General features: G+C 40.1%; 1 protein-coding gene across 1 annotated transcript in view; it reads left to right on the forward strand.

The window, feature by feature from the left end:
• Positions 1-5,015: 5,015 nt before the first annotated feature.
• Positions 5,016-19,447, forward strand: part of LOC124175527 — a 65,615-nt gene continuing 51,183 nt past the window's right edge. The window contains exon 1 of the mRNA XM_046555877.1: positions 5,016-5,416. The gene's annotated coding sequence lies outside the window, so the exon portion shown is untranslated. The remainder of the gene's footprint in view (positions 5,417-19,447) is intronic.

Genomic DNA, 19,447 nt, shown 5'->3' on the forward strand with positions numbered 1-19,447 from the left:
TCCGTCCAAGTTGATCGTACAGCGATCACTTTTCAAGATCAGATCATTCCTGCCTGAAGAGAAGAAACATGATGAAACTGTCGAGCACAAAAGAAGTTTCGTATCACTCAGAATAGGAACAATTGCGACGCTTCGGAACTCGATTGTATACATATATGTATATTCTCTCTCCTATAACAAACTGATATTATACCGGGCAAGCATTCAAATTGTTTTGCCCGAAGGCATACGTGGCGGAGAACTCCGAATGGTCTAAGTTTTCGGGGGTAAACCGAACGGATATAAAACCGAGATCGTGATATCCGGAATCCTGACCTGCGCTCAGCGATCGCTGGGAAAAGGGGGCCGAGGGCAAAGGAAACAGATCTCTGTTTGCACGAACGGATTCGGGATTCGATTGGAAAAGGAGCTGGAAATCTCGTCCTGCGTATACCCAAAGCATATCCCCCGCATATCGAATAAAAAGCCATTAAGAATCAGCTGCTCGATCGCACGGCTGCACCGCGATCCATGATGCGATGCACGTTTCATGGTTACACTGTTAAAAATGACGGTGAATTTACTACACATTTACCGTACAACAGAGTCGTCGATCTGCGAAATCAGGTTGCACATTCGCACATTCGGTCTAGCGAGGCTAATTACTATGTACTTGCCTTGAATTAACGATCAAAATCTTTGATTTCACTAACGTTTACAAGAAAAACACAAACAAGTCATTTGAATTTGCTAAATTGTGTGGTAAGTTTATTGTATTTGTAAACCGAATAAACAGTGATTATATGGTGAATTCGCTGTTCCGTATCCGAATAAAGCTTCCAATACAGTGGAGGAAGTTCCGTACAGAAATTTTTGACATTGTGCGAAAGCGAATTTCGTCGGGAATTATCGAGCTATTCACTGAGCGATTCTTGGCTCTATCGACCTCGTTTTCTCTTCTTCTTCTTCTTCTTCTTCTTCTTCGCTTCTTCGTCATCTACCGTGTTCTCGTCCAGTTTCCGAATTGCCCACTGACGTCAGAGGCTTTTTATTATCTGCCCAACGCCCAACGGCTGATATCCGACCCATTGCTCTTAGCCTATAGACTGACCACACCCACGTTTTCATCCCCGATTTTTTTCTCGCCCCTCGCACCGACGTGACGTTGGCGAACTACGGATTGGGTTTCAACCGATGAAGATATTTCGTTACATATTATATACTTGCTTACCCCTCGTAACTATACGACCACGTCTCGGAGGTATCGATTCGTCAAGAGAATTACACCAGAGGTATGTGTATAGTCGAGTCGTCATATACCGTAGATCATAAGTTTTTTCCCTCCCCCCCCCCCCCCCCCCCCATCTGTGAAATTCATCACCCGTCTTTTTTTTCTTATATGAATCTTAGGCAATCGCTGCAGAAAAGATTTTTTCTCCTGCAAAATACAAAAGAGTATATTTGAAACAATGTTATTTCTAACTTACCGTTGAGGAAAAAAAAACAGCTACTCAAATACTGACATTAATTATTAGAATTGTTTCAACGAGCTAATGCTCTCAAATTCTACACAATTATTGATCATTTTTTTTTTTTATCAACATCTTTTATAAATATTTTTAAATAACTTATCTGATACGGTAAAAAAAAACTTTCAGCGTGGCCATAATTTGCCCGATAATCGACTGGCATGGCAGTGGAATAATTTAAACACCGCGTCTGTATCACGTTGTTGTAAAATTTACAAAGTTTCTCGTTGTGGCAAGCACAGCGAAACATGTACGTGCGTGTCCATGCATAGGTGCTACCTGTAACGGTATGCGTGTACATTGTAGGAGCTCTATTTGCTCGGGGGGGTTTCAATTACGGCGGTGGTGACCGTGAACTGGCGGAAAGTTGCTAATGAACGCTTCAAATTATTCACTTCATGTGTGTATTATATATGGAAGCTTCTCGTTCCAGTGTGTTTTAACCCCAGCTTCTGTTATAGTTTCTCTTTACTGTAACCATGCGAAAGCGAGGGCTTTGCGGCTACGGATCATTCCCGGTGTTCGCAAGGGCTTAAGTGTGTTTCTGACTCACCATAATCGGCACCCACTGTCTATCGTATTTTCGAGTTCACGGCCGGTTGCACGGATCAAAGCTGGCGTTTATTCAATCGTCACTCAATGTGGCGCTTCGCTAATCCTGCGAGTCAAAAGCGAGGCGACTAACCGAAGCTTGGCTCGAAATTACGGGAGTGGGTTGAAATACTGAGAGCGCCAAAATCCAAATATCCAGATGCCGAAGCTTGAAGTAAAGAAATCAAACTTTGATGAAACATCAAAGTTTCGGATGTCCCGAAACCCGATGCTCAAAGTTCCGAAAGTTCGAAAATGAGAAAATTAAACAATCTGAAACAGCTAAATTCCGAATGATCCAAGATTTTCAGTTCTGTGAATTTCTGGCTTGGTGAAATTTCATCACTTTAATATTTCTTTGTTTCAGATTTTCGATATTTTTATCTTTATCCTAATCATTGTGATTTCTGGTTTTGTTGGTTTTTTACACCCACTCGTTGAGCAAACTACGCAATGTTAGTACATTATAATTTTGGGCATTTTACTTTATCTAAACATTATTATTACGAATTTTGGTGTATCGTAACTTGAATTTTCAGAATCTTGAATTTCGGAACTTTGAGCTGTCGGCTTTTCCGACCGTTCAAAACTGTCATTTCTTCAAATTTCGATTTCTTAACTTCAAGTTTCGTCACCAAATAATTCAGATTTATGCGCTTTCGGAGCTTTGCAAATTCGGAACTTCAACCCCACTCTGAAATTGATAGTCAAATTTTAGATTTCTTCGAAGTCTCCTATATGTGGATTGATAAAGACTGCCGATAATTGGAACACCGCTCACAATGGGAACAGAAACCGATAAATATGCTCGGTTAATCCTCAACCAGCACGACCTCGCGCTCCAACTCTTGATCAGGGCTTGCGGTACAAAACTGCAGCATGCGGGTCGACGGAACTGTGTTAATACCTAGGTTGTTAATACTTGTTGCTCGATACTGGCGCATAATCCGCGTTCGCCAGAGCCTAGCCCACTTCCTAAATGCTCGACGAATTCTACCCGTTTTTTGAAACATCGTTTCTCACCACTCTGAGCCCGAAATTGAAAGGGCAGAACCTCGCTGTATCCGATAACTCAAGATTCATGCGACAACAATGAAGTTTCGCTGTACAGTCTCGACGTTGTAATTCTTATCAAAGAAGACTTAATTTTTCGTACCAAAAGAGCAAAAATATCAGTTTACTTTTGCAGACCTCCATCCGATAGAATGTCTCTTGAATCGAATTTGCAGCATTGTTGAATATTGAATTGGTAAACAATGCGGAGTTGAAAAATTTAAGGAAGATCCTTCTTTTCTTCAAGCAAACTCTGAAAGAAAGATTGCCTGTATCCGAATTTACGCTGAGCATAAATCATTCATGGTACCTGGGACTTTAAACGGCTGGGTTCGATTGAGAAGAGCAAGCATCGAGTTCTAGGGGTACTTGAGATATACGTACGGATGTAAGGTAGGATTCTTGCGTTAGTTTCACTGTATAAAGCCGAGCTTGGAAATTACTTTGAGCAGAAAAACGATCTGAGAAGACTAAAACTGAAAGCTACCACTTTCACGATCATCCTTGCGGCATGCCGTCGGATTCTTTTGGACAGACAGATAAGCCGAGGATCAAGCGGTAGCAGCTGCCACGCTGCTAACGGATGCCGGCTTACAATCGGCAAAAACGGTGAAAGAAACCGCACAAAAGTAACGGACGAAATCTTTCGCGCGTCGTCTTAAGACTGTCAGACAAGGTATTTAAGAGACGGTTAAGTGAAATTGTTTTAAAGTTACGAGGAATGCGGAATTCATATTCAGGAAGAAGAACATTTAGGTATTTTCGTCATTATTCGTCATAATATTTCGGATACGCCTTGTTCGGAGAGTTGCGATGGTAAAGTAGTGCAACGTGTAACTAGGGAATAAAGTCGAAGATTATTCCCGTGGGTTTGCTCGGGCAGAAATCACCCGAGGGAATAATCGGCTTTTATTCCTGTGTACATATAAAACTGTATTCCCGGCTCAACTCTGGCCACATTATTGACCTAGAACTGTTTTTCTCTTGTGTGTGAGTATGATTTTTCACTAGAAACTTTATAATTATACAGAGAGACGTAGTTTGAAAAATGAATTAGCGGGAAGTATGATGTTATATTACCCGCAAATGCGTTGAGAGGGAATAATATGCTACTTTCGTCCCGCTTTTCAGGTAAAAAAAGTTAACATTACGATTGAGTCGGGAATGAACGTCTATAAATTCCAAACAGTCGTCGTGAATGTGCTGTTAAAAAAAATTTGTCGGGAATTGATTTTCAATAATAAGAGAAAAAAACGTCCCATGGAAACATCAAGATTCAAAGGGCATATGGCTTCGATAAATTTATTCTCGCAGCACGGAACAAATAAATACTGTATTTTCCTAAAACTAAAAATGTTCCCGAGACCTTCGTGGCCGGATTGACGGAGGTTTTCCTCGACGGGTTTTAATGCGAGTAAATGGTAGATCTGTAGCCTCGAAAAAAAATGGTAGGATAGCCGCTAAGCCCGGATGCCTGCCTAGGATTATCGGGGTTCGGCGCCTGGCAGCGTTTCCGAATGAAACTGTTCGCGGTCACCGAAATGTGACCCGACCTTGGCAACCGTGAACTCCCGAAATTTATGCGGGCTTGTATAGATCCGCCTGTGTGTGCGATCGCATCAACGCATCGCGTCGGAATAAAGTTGCGGCGTTTCTCTCTCTGCACGGATCGATTCGACGCGTGTGCAAAAGCGGCACACGCTGAGAGCCTAGGCGTCGCGACGCCGCGTCGTGCGATTTCCCGCTCTTTACGCCCGGCGTCGCGACGCCTGCGCCGCCTCGTCATTCAAATTCGCTCAAGGGGCGCGAGGCGTCTTGACGCAGAAGCACCGTTCAGTTTGCACGCGGATTTTCGAGCGATATGTCACGGGGTGCAACGCAATTCTTGAACTCCGATCACTCGGACCATTTTTAAAATCGTCGCGTGTGCTCGATCAATTATTATAATTCGCTTTCCCAGTACGGGCAATAGGCGAACGGTATCGGTGAATTTTCTTCCGTTTTCTCTCGGTGAAATTCTCAGCTCGCAAATCACGTTACCTATCTACGCTGTTTGAAGTGAATTTTGACTATACTTCACCGCAAAAATTGACTGAGTAAATAAATACTTGGACTTTTGCTCCGTTTTATTTTTTCAGTTCGTATGTTTCGTTTATCTTTTTAATCGCTTTTTACACATCTCGCGTCAACGTGTGATCAGAACCGTACGTTATATGTTGTAGTGGTTACCTTTGGCTGAGGAACTTCAACGTCGCATCAAGTTGGTGAGTATCTTTTGATATTGAGTACCTGCAAAACGTAACCCGATTGCAGTTAGAATATATTACTGCAATGAGGTTACTCAAAATTACTCATAAGCTTTTATTAGAATAGCGAAGTATTGATTTCGGGTGAATTGCAAAATTTGTTGCGAGAAAATTACAAACGATTTTGACATTGAAAATACTCGATCTCAGCAATATTTAGTCATGGAATTACAACACAGATTCATTTCCAATATGCCTACATTAACGATACCCCAACACATCCATAACAAATGAATTTCTTATGTATCAATAATATGCTGAATAGCTAACAATTAATTGGTGAACGAATTTCCTGGTAATAGCTATATATTCCAAATATCGATGTAGTATCAAATGACTTTGGTTTATACATTACTGTGATATATTTTATAAGGTATGTATAAAATAACATGTTGGAAACTTTTTTGATTGATGCAAAAAGTCGAATCTTCGTTTCGAATAATTTTGGTTCAACTCTTTTTTAGGACTTCAATTTGTCACGATTTTTTTTCTCCAAATCACTTTCGGTAAATTGAAGAATGAAGAGAGGACAAATGTGTTTCAAAACCGCAACGATTCGGTCCTCGAAAATTTCAGTTGACTCTCTTTCGTTCACTCTCATCAACCCCAGCACATCAGTCAGAGTTAAGTAAACTTTATTTCGAGATCTCAATTTAGCCCACGCACAGGACGAAACTCTAGAACTCGCGTAATTTCGATGAAGTAAAAAAATCCTGTGAACGTAGATTTCGTGTAATAGCGTATTTACATTATATACACAAGCATAATGTATATTATGCTGATACACACCGGTCTAAAAACGCATCGCTTGAAGAATAACGGTCAATGTCAGTCTCTAGGTCAATTTATAAATCACGATTAGAGTTGTGGAAGACGAATTTGTCCGATTCTTCACCGATATTACCACTGGGCGCGTCGATATTTGGCTAGACTACTGCAGGCCATCCATATCAGTTTCTTTTATAAAACGGTGCTTTCGTTCCACCGTTCAATTCCAGCATTAAGCGTGACCGTTCAAACTTGACAGAGGTTACCGATAAATTCGTAAACAAACAATAACTTTAACACTGGCTTTCGAAACGTGACACAATTGAGAAAGAAAAAAAAAATTTTTTTATAGTTAGAACAGTGATGATGATGATCGTGTAAAATTCACTTGAATGGAATGTTGACGTAAATAAATGAAGAAAAAAAAAATAAAATAAAAATAAACAGTTTGATCGCAGACGACGGATGAACGAATTCGGGATATCGCAGATATCCTGAAAGATTACAAAACCGCGGTAAACACAGAGCTCTGAAAATATTCTGCCCGATTAAATAACTCATCGAGTGTTTACGGACAAGGTTGAGCAATTACCGAAGCAAATATAGGATCGTAAACTTGCCATAAATCTGAGACGATACACCGCTGAGCGGGCTATTTATATGAAGCTGGAAGCTCGGGCTTGACGTAACACCGAATCGATCTGATTGTCATTTTGGAGCTTTGCTTAAGGGTGGTTTCCAATTTTTTTGGGCCAAGAAATGTTCCATTTTCTATCAAAATTTTATGCAGAAAAATATTAAACATAGCATGTTTATACTTGGTAGGGTTACTAAATACGGCGATGATGTTCTTCGCTTGCGGAAGTGCTTCTGCACGCCTTAGATGAGGATCGTTATGAAATTTGGCGGGCACGGGTACAACGAACGTCTTCGTTAGTTGAACCAAAATTATCCAAAAATGTTCAAACATTTTTATTTTATGAACAAAAACCTAAACTTTCCCTTCGGTAGCTCACTATTTTTTTATTTTTCGATATTTCTTCTTCATCGAGGGCTGGAATATCATCGCGGGCGTCCTCCCACCCCCAGCACATACCATAATTCGTCAAACTTTAAAATATATTATCATGTTCAATAAAGACCGCTCAATAAACGTACCAACTATCAACATACTATATACTTCATATTTTTTGCATGATAAATTGATAAGAAATGAAACGTTTTTCGGCCGAACAAAGTAGAAGACTCCCTTAACGGATCCATCCGAGACCTTCGAATTCCGGAACTCAAGCACTTATCCGAGTCCCGTAGAAATCATTGTACAAAGATACTAACAACACAGTAAATGTCCAACTAGAAATTTTTCCTTCAGTTAATTTCACACTCTGCAGCCAATTACAATTTGCGCGAAGTGGAAATATTGTTCGATATTTCTCCCTTCCTCCAACGGTTTGACAAGATTTTCTGTCATTTTCAACCCCTATCGTCCGAGCGGAATTCCGACTGGGCTCAAGGAATAACGCGAAGTGGCGCTATCCTGTTCCTCGAAAAATGATATAACATGAGAAAAATAAATTGCCTCGGTATTCCGCAAGCCTTGCTAAGCCCGAAGATGAAATCCGCCGCTTTACGAACGTCCTTTTGATTAATCGACAGCATGCAATCCGAAACTCGATTAATGCGTACAATTTCAACGCATCGCAAAGTCCGGGAGCTTAAAAAACGCGGTGCAATTAGCCGTAACCTGCACGTAACTCAAGGCTCCGCATCGTCGAAAGCTTGCGGCGTATATTTTACACAGTTTTCAAAATCGTTACATCGAAGCCGCAGCACCACGCCTCGTTCTCATTTCCGTTGATCTGTTGTGCTTTTTTTCGTACAATTAAAAAAATTGAAAAAAAAATGTATGCTATTGAACTTACCAGATATAGCGATCGAATATGACGAGAGAAATGTTTTTTCAATTGAAATAAATGTAGTTTCAACCGATAACACACAAATTATCGTTCCGACCACTTTCTTATTGATTCGAAAACCATTTCCTGAGGTCGAAAAAATTCATGATAAATTCAACAAATTATTTTCTCAGTGTAATAAAAGATGTTAAAAATTGAGTCTTCAAAAAAATCTGTGATAAATTTCTGGAAGATATTACTTCATATAATTTAATCAACCGAGGTTATTAATTTCGGTAAAAAAAAAAATAAAAAACCCCGTTACTCTATATTTTATTCGTACTTATTCGGTAGAATAAATTGTTATACTTTTATTTCTATCTCTTTTTTGTTCCATGGCGTGTTTGGCGAGTTATAATTAAACGAGAGATAAGCACGTCCTTGTTGTACACATATCTATATATACCTCTGCACGGAGAGGAACGTCAACGTGGATGATAAGGATCATTTTTCCCCGCAAATTATGCGAAGCGCAGGTTGTTGTTCGTGTGTATATGTATGTACGGTACAATTTGTCAGCAGGTTGACAAATGCAGCTCTCGCACCTCCCTGAGCGGAATGTTTAATTCGTATATCGAATGTCCGACAGGATGTACATCTATACGCGTAATCTATGTAGGTATAGACGCGTGTACACTGCATACGTGGTGGGCCAATTTGTTGGTTCGGAATTCACTCCGTGACCTCGAACTCTGACACTGAACTTGAATCAATACCTCGAATTCTCGCCCCTCGTGTTAGCTTGCTTCACCCTTGTATTCGTACGTTGAATATATTTATATATATTAGGGTGATTCAAAAAAATCCATATTTTTTTGGAAAAAAAAGTGGTAGCGAAAAAACGATTCGAAATGACGAAAAAATAATGCCTGCACGCGGAAATTTTTTTTACTCAAGATTTAGAGGTAGCGCAAGTTGATTTTATGTATTTATTTAAGGTTTTCTTTTCGTAAAATTTAGATAAGATCACAATTGCCAGTGTAAATATATATTTTGCGAAAAAACCACAAGATACCTTTTTGTAGTTTTTTTTTTTTTTGTAGTCAATGCGTTTTTGAAAAATATCTCATGAAATACTGGATTATGTCAAATTTAACAAGATAGCTTTTTTGTTAAGAATAAATCAATCTACAAAAAAGGTATCTTGTGGTTTCTTGTGGTAACATATATATATATAATATATGTATGCATATGTATATCACTGATTCTCAATCCTCTTGCATCCGGAGTTGAATTTTTCATGTACACCCCGCGCGTCGGGAATGCCACTAATCCGTTTGAGGAGAAGAATCAAGAAGGCCTGTAAGTGTCATTCTTTTTTCAAAAACATTATTTCCTTGGAAAAAAATTTTTTCAACTTTTTATCTGTGAAAAAAATGAAAAATAAAGGCTCTTACAGCCCTTTTAATTCTCTTCTTCGCTCGCAATTAATGCCGCGAATACTACTGGGTGTACGTAATGTATAAAATCCCGAACTAGTAGGTGTATTTTGCGTCATTTCACAGCCCAGCAGAGCGCGAACCTCGTTTCCTGTCCAGCCCCCTGCGAGTACACGAGTACCCGAAATTTTACCGAACCGTGTCTCGGGGTGAAATTCTTCCTTGTATATATTTTCTTTGCAGCTACCCGCCCCTCGATTTCAAGGATATTCTCGGCGTTCCGCCCACCTCCTTACACATCCGCTATACACTTTGAATAACATTAATACTTTTCGCTGCGTTGTATCCCTCTAGCGCTGATACCTCCACCCTCTGCGGTAATAAAATGTAAACGAGCTTTTACCACTCGGGGAAATATGAAAAATTATCACCCTTCGCCGAAACTTTTAGCTCTTGTATTAGAGCCTTGCTGTTGTAACACGTTCGTCGTACTCTTTATGAGCCCTCGCCCTCGGGTCTCCGGCTAAAGAAACCGGATGACTGAGAAATTTTTGCCACCCCAGCTAGTTAAGCGGGAGAATAAACGAGTTGAAGGGAAAAGTGGACACTTATCGTAGCGGAAATTTGAACCCAAGGAACGAAGAAGCTTTGAAGGAATTTCGTTCGACGAATCCTCGTGAATTTTTTGCAACAATCATCCCCAGGGAATATAAACCGGTTCGAATCCAATGCCAGACTCTGTTCTTTTTCTTATTTATATAACTGCAGAATAAAGCGTGTTCGAGGCGGTATATATGTAACGTTGTTTCGTACACAAGCGTTGTATTTACGGGAACCCCTGTAGGGTTCGACACGTGTAGACTGCTACTCGCGTTATGCAATAAAAGAGCTTTTCTTCAGATCCTGGCCGTACAGAAGCTGCGGTGCTTGTTTGTTCGATCATCGATTCAACCATGTACATCTAGCCATAAGGTACGAAGGGCAGGCGACGCGATGACGGATGATATGTTGTACCTTCGGGGCACGATGAGTGCAAGAATCGGTACGAATTTGTGGATTGATGAGAAAAGCTTTCGCCAGCTGCTGACCTCCACGCGAATATGGAAGTTCGAGGCGCCGAACCTGTGCGTGTTTTACCCTCATCGTCGTCACTATTCTTTGGTGTTTTTTTTTCTTCTCCTCTCCCTCTCCTTCCTTTCGTATCTTGTAATTTTCGAAGCAATATTAGGCGGGTTGACGGCCGGCCGACACGTTTGCCTGCGAGTAAATTTACCTGCCTGGTTTCTCAAGCCATTCCCCCGCCACTTCCTCCGAGTCTTTTCACAACAGGAATTCGAGTTATTCCATTCTCCACAGACCAATTCCCGAGGCAATAAACTCTACAATATTCGGGCAAGAATTCGTGATTGCGTTGTTACTTTGGTCGGGGAAAAATCATGGCTGGCCGGCTCTCCAATTCTTCTTTCATCCGCTCATTCAACTTAAATACACCGATTTCTTTCTGGTGTAGATCTTGGAGGGTAAATAAATCCGCAACACCGTTCACGGTGAGTAACCGCATTCTTAGCTATACAGGGTTGCGTGATCGATTCGCCTGATTTATATTTATCCCTATCGTTGTACAGACACATTTATCATTAGGGCGACTCTCAGCGTGCCCTTGTTTTACCTGCATGAATTCGTAGTGTGAATAATAAAAAAAAAGGATGTGTCCAATTTCCTTCCTTTCTCCGTCCTGACTTTCGAATCGGAGGAAATTTTGTTTTCCAATTTTCAATATTTCCGCAGTCTATTATATACATCAGCAGGGGGTTTATTACGGAAAATGTTATCTTTCCAATAGTGGCAAAAAGCCCTCCGGGTGACAGGTTCCCGTTCGATTTTCACCCTAACGGAGTTTTCATCGTATACACTTGAAAATGTTGATATTCTTGTTTTTAGAAAAAATCGGGTAGGTGAATCACCTTGGCGAAGGGGGACATGGACGCTTTCAAATAATAAGAGAAATATGAGAAAAATCGATTCAACTCTTCGTTCCGTTCAGCTCCTTAATTACAGTAACGAGATCCTTCCTGCATTGAATCGCAGATTCATACCGAAGGACGTTTCAATTTTATTTATATCCTCGCACAGTGTGATCCTTGTAATCCACGCGACAAGCGGAGAATAAAGTGATTAAAACGGTACTCCATTACAACGTTATTCAGTCGTTTCATTAGGCGGAAACTCCGGAGCACTCGTTGAAACTCGCGTTCAGAGAAAGGCGGAGTTCATACTTTTATCAAATATTCATACACGTAATATCGAGGCCGGAAAACGCGCGCATAATCTTCCGGCTTAAATTAAGAGAGCGTGCAGGCGTTAAAAGGATTCCGATATCCTTCCTGGAGCAGGCGCGAACGAAACGGAATCGTGAAACGATATTCGGTACACGGAAAATGTACAAGGACTTGTACGCAGTTTCCACGATCCGCGCGACTTGAATCTCCGAACTTGAGCCGGCAAGCTCGAACGCCAAGGCTTGAAACTTGATCCTTGGAACTCGAGCAGCGGGACCTCCTGCAGGAATATTTCTCCCGTGGCTGACGGGAGATTTCCGATCAACATAACGTACCCAAATCGAGTCTCGTCTGGCGCTTCCCACTCTATTTTTACGCCGTTTATACGTTCCCGGGGAATGTAACGCTATCGTGTACTCTGATCGTTATCCCTGCGTCGGAATCGCATCTCGAGAAAATAGTCGGGAGCCGATATGCAGCCTGAAAAGAACTTGGCTGTTTCGCTTTGAGAGCGTTGTTACTCGGTCTTTTCCACGACGCATAAATCGGGTGATCTACACATGTGAAATACATGGAATAAGGATCACTGAAAATGCGTGAAAACCGTAAGTCTGCCCGACTGTGGTGGAAGACTGTTGCGCCGATGTCTGCCAGTGCAATATACATTTATATGTATACATTAAGGTGCTTCGGAAAAAATAGCTCGCGATTTTCCACCATGGCATCAGCTAAAAGATTTGTTTAGGTTGAAAAAGAGGTTCTGGCAAAAGATGAGCGTTCTACGTTATGTGGAAGATCACGCCTAGTTGATTTTTCACTTTTATATGGTTTTTTTTTAATTTATAAAGCATAGTGAATACAAAGTTTTTTTATTGCTTACATCAATCGTAATATCAATTTACGTCACTAAGAAGACCCACACTTGTAATATTAAGTCTCCAGTTGATGTTTGAGAAGCGTGTCTGACGATGTTTTCATTATTAATTCAATATTATAAAATAGTTGTAATTTATTACGAACTTTTAATTTAGGAGGATAAGATTCCTGGTCGATGTATCGTTGTGTTACGGATCGTGATATTTGGATTGAATGAAAATGTCATGAAAGAAATAATAACTCAAGTGCTACAACATGATTCTTCAGAATTTTTCTTCCACACAACGTAGAACGCTCAAACATCCCAATACATTTATCAACACTGTGTGTATCTTCCTTCTCTTACGATACGTTATAATAAACCACCAGTCTAGTGATCTTAGTTATACGTGCTGTGCTGTTTATCCGCCAAAAAAGACTTGAACGCTAAAAACATAACAAGCGTCTTAAAGAGGTTGGTTCGCCAGAAAAGGATATTATTTTAAAAATTTTATCAAGAAATAGTCCTACATTGAATAGATACTTCTCAAACTATCGTATATATGTAAATACAAAATGAGAAATCCTAGAATCATCAAGAAATGCTTGCATATTGATACTTTGTTTCGAAACGCTTTAGAATTGTTGGAAATCTAACAGACCAGTTAGATTCCACTCTGTGATGGCTTATTTTCTACGAAATCACTGAAGCACTTTAATTTTGTAACATTGATATTGTTCAATATTTAATTTTACAATTAAATCTGTCGTGGCGATTCAAAGAGTTCGGCCGAATTTTTTTGAATCATTAACTAGAGAAATGAAGCTATTAATTCTTTACAAATTCTCGAAACCAATTATTTCCACCGATCCATAGTTTGATTGACCTGAGTCAGAAGGGAGGGGAGCACAGAACCTAAACTTTGCTTCTATCTTTTTTCAAATACCTCGCGATGGTTGAGCGTCGAATAAATTTAATTCCGAATTGGACTCACTGAATAAATTGTCTGCTCGTTTCACACTTACCGTTCATCTATTTACATGGCTGCAAATGTGCCACATCTTTGTCGCGCTTATAGACTTAGGTTCAATTTTGACTCGTATTCAATAAATTAACAAAGAAACAATAGTCGAATCGTTCTCGTTTCTCATTTTTCCCAGACATCCGCATATTAGACCGAAAATTCACCGATTCGGAAATTGTTCGTGTAGAGGTACGTATTTTTCCTTTTCGCTTTTCACAGCGTGCAATCCTCTCAAGTCGAAAGTAGTGATTACGAAGCAATGAACGAATGCGAAGCATTAAAGAATCGAAAGCTCGGGGAGGCGAAGAAAATTGTATTACATCGGGCACGTATAATTGAGGAAACCGGATTTTAGCTGCGTTCATAACTCGCGCCGCTGTATTGAAGTTATAAATACGGTTTACTTGTATTATAATTGTCGGCACAGGAAGCCTAAGAAACGACACGCGGGGTGAAACCGCGATAAATGACCTGACGTATCGCTCTTTTGGTACGAGTTGAGTCGAGGTTCGTTGAACCCGTCAAAAACCAAGTATAACAAAGGAAATAATGAATCAATGTCGTCAGTCCGTCGACGCCCACGAAATATCGCAACTCGGTAAACAACCTGCTGCTGTATATCGAACGTAATAATTTCCGAAGTGTGTGCCTGAATTGATAGGCTTACATCGACTAAGAAACCCTTGAAAAAGGATTTTCTGCAGAAAGAAACTGATTGCGAGAGGAAATTATCGTCCTTTTGCTCCCTTTACACTCCGCGAGGATTGCGAGCTCGCCTGCTTTTCATCCAACCGAAAGGCGTACAAAACGCAAGAATATCTCATTTGCCGAGACCCTGTAGCATGTAACACAGTACTTGATGCAAAAGATTCAGGCTCGTAACCGGCTGCATAATTTACGCATTACGTTTCATTACCGAACTCATTAAAATACTGATTGTCTAATCCCACCTAGAGCAGAGAACCTCGGGAAATTTTATGACGGAGGCTCGCAATATATCTATCACGTCAACTACAGAAACACAATTAATTTATCTGTCGTCTCTCTCTGTCGCTCTTACTTTGCAACCCGTTATCCAAGTTATGACAGCACTGTGGCTCATTGTCAGTATGCCAATTAACCATCTCACTTCTGTTACCTATTGTTTTGAATTTGTAAAGAGTTTAAGACGAAGAAGGAAGAGATTCAGACAAAGGTTTGACAAATTCCAACTCACGTTATTTTTATGCGACGCAAAAAGAACGGAAATGAATCGGTGAAGTTAAAATTTTTTTTCATTGAAATTCAAATTTTTTCAATTTTCATCGACTAATTTAAAATTTCAACATATGATTGGAAAATTTTTAAACTCTCATAGCGTAATTGTTGGAGTAAAAATCTTGTATGATAGTTAGAAATTCATGTATTACGTTATAAAATTCTCCATAAAGTACGTCGACTTTTTTAGGTTCGAAGGAAAGTGTCCGCGTCTCGTGATATTGAATTTGAGAAAGTAAAAAGTAACGTTAATAATGGCAAGGCTTTAAAAAAACGGGATCATTCGAGGCTTAAATTGAGTAAGGCTGAAATTTCTGATAGATTAATAATCGCGTTATCGTTCTGCAAAGTGAAGTATATGAAAAAGATCTGTTTAATGAATTAACTTACGTCTAAGAACAAGACAGGTGAAAATTATTCATATTTTACATTGGGCAACGACGAGCCTCGCTCCTTCTATGTATATTATTATGCGGTTTGCAGAAACTTTTTTCTCTACAAGGCACGCGGCGGTGTTAACGAGAATAACGATGATCATTCGATTAGGGGAACAGGGTGTTACTTTCACTCTCTCGCAGCTATTCGCAGTAAACTTTCGTCGGGCATGCATAATAATGTAACAAAAGCAGCTGTTGAAAAAATTGCAGACGGCGAATTAAAAGCGCGTTATGCGCGTTTGCAAATTTCGTGGGATGAAAAGTAATGAAGAGTTCTTCATCGAAGCTCGTAGCCGGGGAATTTGTACGCCAGACACTGTTCAAAATCACGGGTAAAACTGACGACCCGCACTTCCCGGACAATCAAACTGCCGCTAATTAGTATCCTGTCTAGATTAACCCCACGGATGTTATATCCATGACTTAAATGCAGTGTAATTAAGGGTGAATGATGGCGTCAGAAGCCGAGTGACTCGAGGGAAATGACAATTCTCTGTACGCGATCAATTAGTTTTGCCCTGCAGGCATTCACTCGAATTCGGCGCAGCTTCTGTCCCCGGTTAACAATTTTCCAACAAGAGTGTTTACCGCGATGGCTGCTTTCTCGCGAATTTTACCGAACTTTGAAAATTCTATCCTGCGGACACGATTCTGCAGGCTTCTCATAACGCATTTAGCGTGTTCGACCCGAGCGCGTTGTTGCATCACATACGCGGCGGCAACTTAATCAAGGCTTCATTAAGGCTTCACAAGGTACCTGCGAGTGGAATTCCAAATGAGCGGGTTTAAGGGTGCAGTTGGACGTGAGAAAAAATTGACGAAGCTTAAGTTTCAACGTTTTTAAAGCAAACGAAGCGAAGTAAACGCTGCGAAAGAATAGGTACAGTTTAAAAAGTAGCCCGCTCAGTTCCGGATCCGTTTCAACACTAATGGAGGCTTCTTTTCGTTGTCTTCTTTTTTCAATCACGCTATAATTAAGCTGCTCGACAAGCAGCTCCAGAAATCCCATTACAACTGCCAGTCTCATACAATGAACGGTATCGATTTTTCGTCACAATTTGCAAATGGAGATTCGAGAGCGAGGACGTTCCAAGCCAGTCTCGTAATCGCTGGTAAAAGCAAGACGAAATTCCGTCTGGTTATTTTGAAAATCATGAGGGGAATCGAAGCTCTGCTAAATGACCCGGCTACTGGATAATGACTGTATGTCACCGAATCAATCTCGCCACCCTGTGAAGAAAATAAATACTGACCTTTGTACTCGATATTCCCGACTTGCTCGAGGCTGAAAGCGCGATAACACGGATCAAGTCTTCTTGCAACGATGTCAGGCATATCATTAACGATCTTCTCGGGATCACGATCGTCAATTATTAATCACTTAACTGTTATTATAAGACAAGAAGGACAGAGAAAATTGAGATTGAGATTCAAGAAGCCTGGCCACCCAAAAATGTTCAATTTTTTTCATCTCATTTTTCGTTACAATTAATCTTGAAGTGTTACGAACAATTTGAGTCGCAAGTCGAGTTGAAATTCACAAAATTGCCAAACTTCATCTCGAAAACTGTCGATCCGAGTGACTTGAAATTTGGATATAATTTTTGCGATTACTTGATTAGTTTGTTTTTTTTTTTTTTTTTATTATGTATGTTTTTTCTTGTGAAATTTCGGTGAAAAATACGGACCTTTTGTCCCCGACTCAGAATACTTTTCCCGACAATAGAAAAAACGTCCGCACGCCGACTTTAGCGAAACTATTCACGAACGAGCTGATTTTTTTTTTTTTTTCAAGTGCAATATAACGGTGCTACATAAGCGCGTGGCGTGCAGAGAATCTCAGCGAAAATTGCCGCAGCACTGCCATTTTTTAATATTTTCGGGTGAAATTTATTACTGGCATTCCTATAAGGCCGTATTGTAATACGTGTTCAAAGACAAAAACATTCCGTTTTATACTTTCGAGTTTATGAATTTTTAAAAAATATATCCATTTATACTTTCGAGATTGCAAAATTTTTTTAGAGTATACCCAGTTTCCGAGCAATCTGGGTGGCCAGACCCCTTAAATTCCCATTTCTGTAGTTTTTTTTTTTTTTAATAACGTTTTTTTACTCTACGATCTACGAGAGCTTTTCAGTATATTAATGTAGGTACGTTTTTTTTCGGGATGATTTTTCCTTCGATATTAATATTTATTCTCACGTAGTGTTTACTTTTATACGAGAGTTATTATTTTGCAGCGTTCGTTTAAAAGTTACTTGGGAAAAGCGTGTCGAATCGTTTTTGCGAATTCCTTACCCTCATATACACTCGTGTTTAAATTTTGAGCTAAGTGCGCCTCGAGGTGTTCCTTAAACCGACCAGAACTTTCAAATTTCTTTTGCTCTTTGTAAAAATTTTTGGACCACTGTTTTCTTCTGCGATTCTCAGCTCATATTTCGTATTTATATGTACATAATAACGCCACTTTCTGTGGATAAATATTTACCCTATTTTACGATTTCCGGCACTTTCCATCAGCTCAAGATCTTTTACATCTCGAGGCTTGATATCAAGCCGAAAGCTTCGGAAGTTTTTAAGTCGAGCAGTAAACGATGACAATTTGAAGTGACCCAGGTACTCTGGAAGTCCGTCGTGGATTCAATGAGGTACATGTTTAAGTGACGTAATTAAATACTGTACGAAAATATCGACAGGCCTGAATGATTGCCTTATCCTACGGCTGCACGAAAGCTCGAGGCTTAACATCAGTTGGACACAAATTTAGGGAATAAATTACGTGTAAGGATGAGTGCTAATTGGGAATTATGGACAGTTTGAACAAAGTGCTCAAACGGTCTAGCATACGTGATTAAATTAGTAAATTAATCACCGGACTTGTTGAATGTACTATTCTAGGGTGAGCTTTGAAGGGTTTATAATAACAAGCACTTCGCAAAATTTCGTCTACATACAAAACTGGAATCGTGAGAACCGTAATCTGTAACCACAAGGTGATTCTGATAATACTCAGAAGAGAATCGGGATTCAGTCAACCTGTGAAAATACACCGAAAATTGAGTTAGCAAAGGATACCACGGTGTTTGAAGCCTAACAAAGGATGTCAAAAAAAGACGTCTTTCGAAATCTCTCGTTGAAGTTTCCTTTGCTGTGGGAAGGCGACACATGGAGGAAAATTGTGACAAATCAGCCGGACACGAAATACTGCAATTTTCTGTAAAACGTAATTGGGTGACGGTATAACTCCTATGAAACCGACGGTTGATTTCCATTTGTAGAGTGAAAACACGAAAGCTCTACCCTGCTTTCGTAAATTTCATTTCTCAGGCGACAAAGAGTCCAGAGGCTTAGTTAGCCGCACCATCAAGTACGTAAACAAAGCAGACCGAAATGCCACAGGGTCTGCAACCCAGGTAGCAAATTGAAGCTCAAACGCCACTGCAAGTCTGCGATAGCAAAGTTAACGCTACTGGAAGACATTTTACCATGCATGCTTTTCGCCTCGAGAGAAACCAGCTTCCATAGCACCATTCTGCTTCATATCGTCAGTTGCAAAATCACGCAATTTATCACAGCTTCCACAGCAGGCTTGTTTCTAATTCCCGTAATACCCGGGAGAGATCGAAGGAACTATATTTGGAAAAATATTACCGAAAGCTGGCCGTTTCTGACTGTAACGGAAATTTCTAATGATTAATGAGACCGCCATACCTTTGAGAAGCTTCTGGCCAAGCTTCACCGACCACAACCTCTAAATAACCCATGAACATGTACGGAGTTACTGCACAGACCGTCGGCAATAATAAGCGTAACGCGTTACCGCAAAAGGTGAAGGGTAAAATGGAAGCAGACAAAAGGGCGCGAATACGCAGGTTTTCAAAGGTCGCGGATTGTTCTGGTACCTTGAAAAACCTTCGTTCGGAATTAATATTCCCACCGTGAAAAATCGTATAATTGGTTCGAAGATGAACGAATCGTAGAAAAAGAAGTGAAAAACAAAAAAAAAAGACCACAACCTCGGAAAAACTCGT

Source organism: Neodiprion fabricii, chromosome 2 (assembly GCF_021155785.1).
Source record: "Neodiprion fabricii isolate iyNeoFabr1 chromosome 2, iyNeoFabr1.1, whole genome shotgun sequence".
Lineage (NCBI taxonomy): Eukaryota > Metazoa > Arthropoda > Insecta > Hymenoptera > Diprionidae > Neodiprion > Neodiprion fabricii.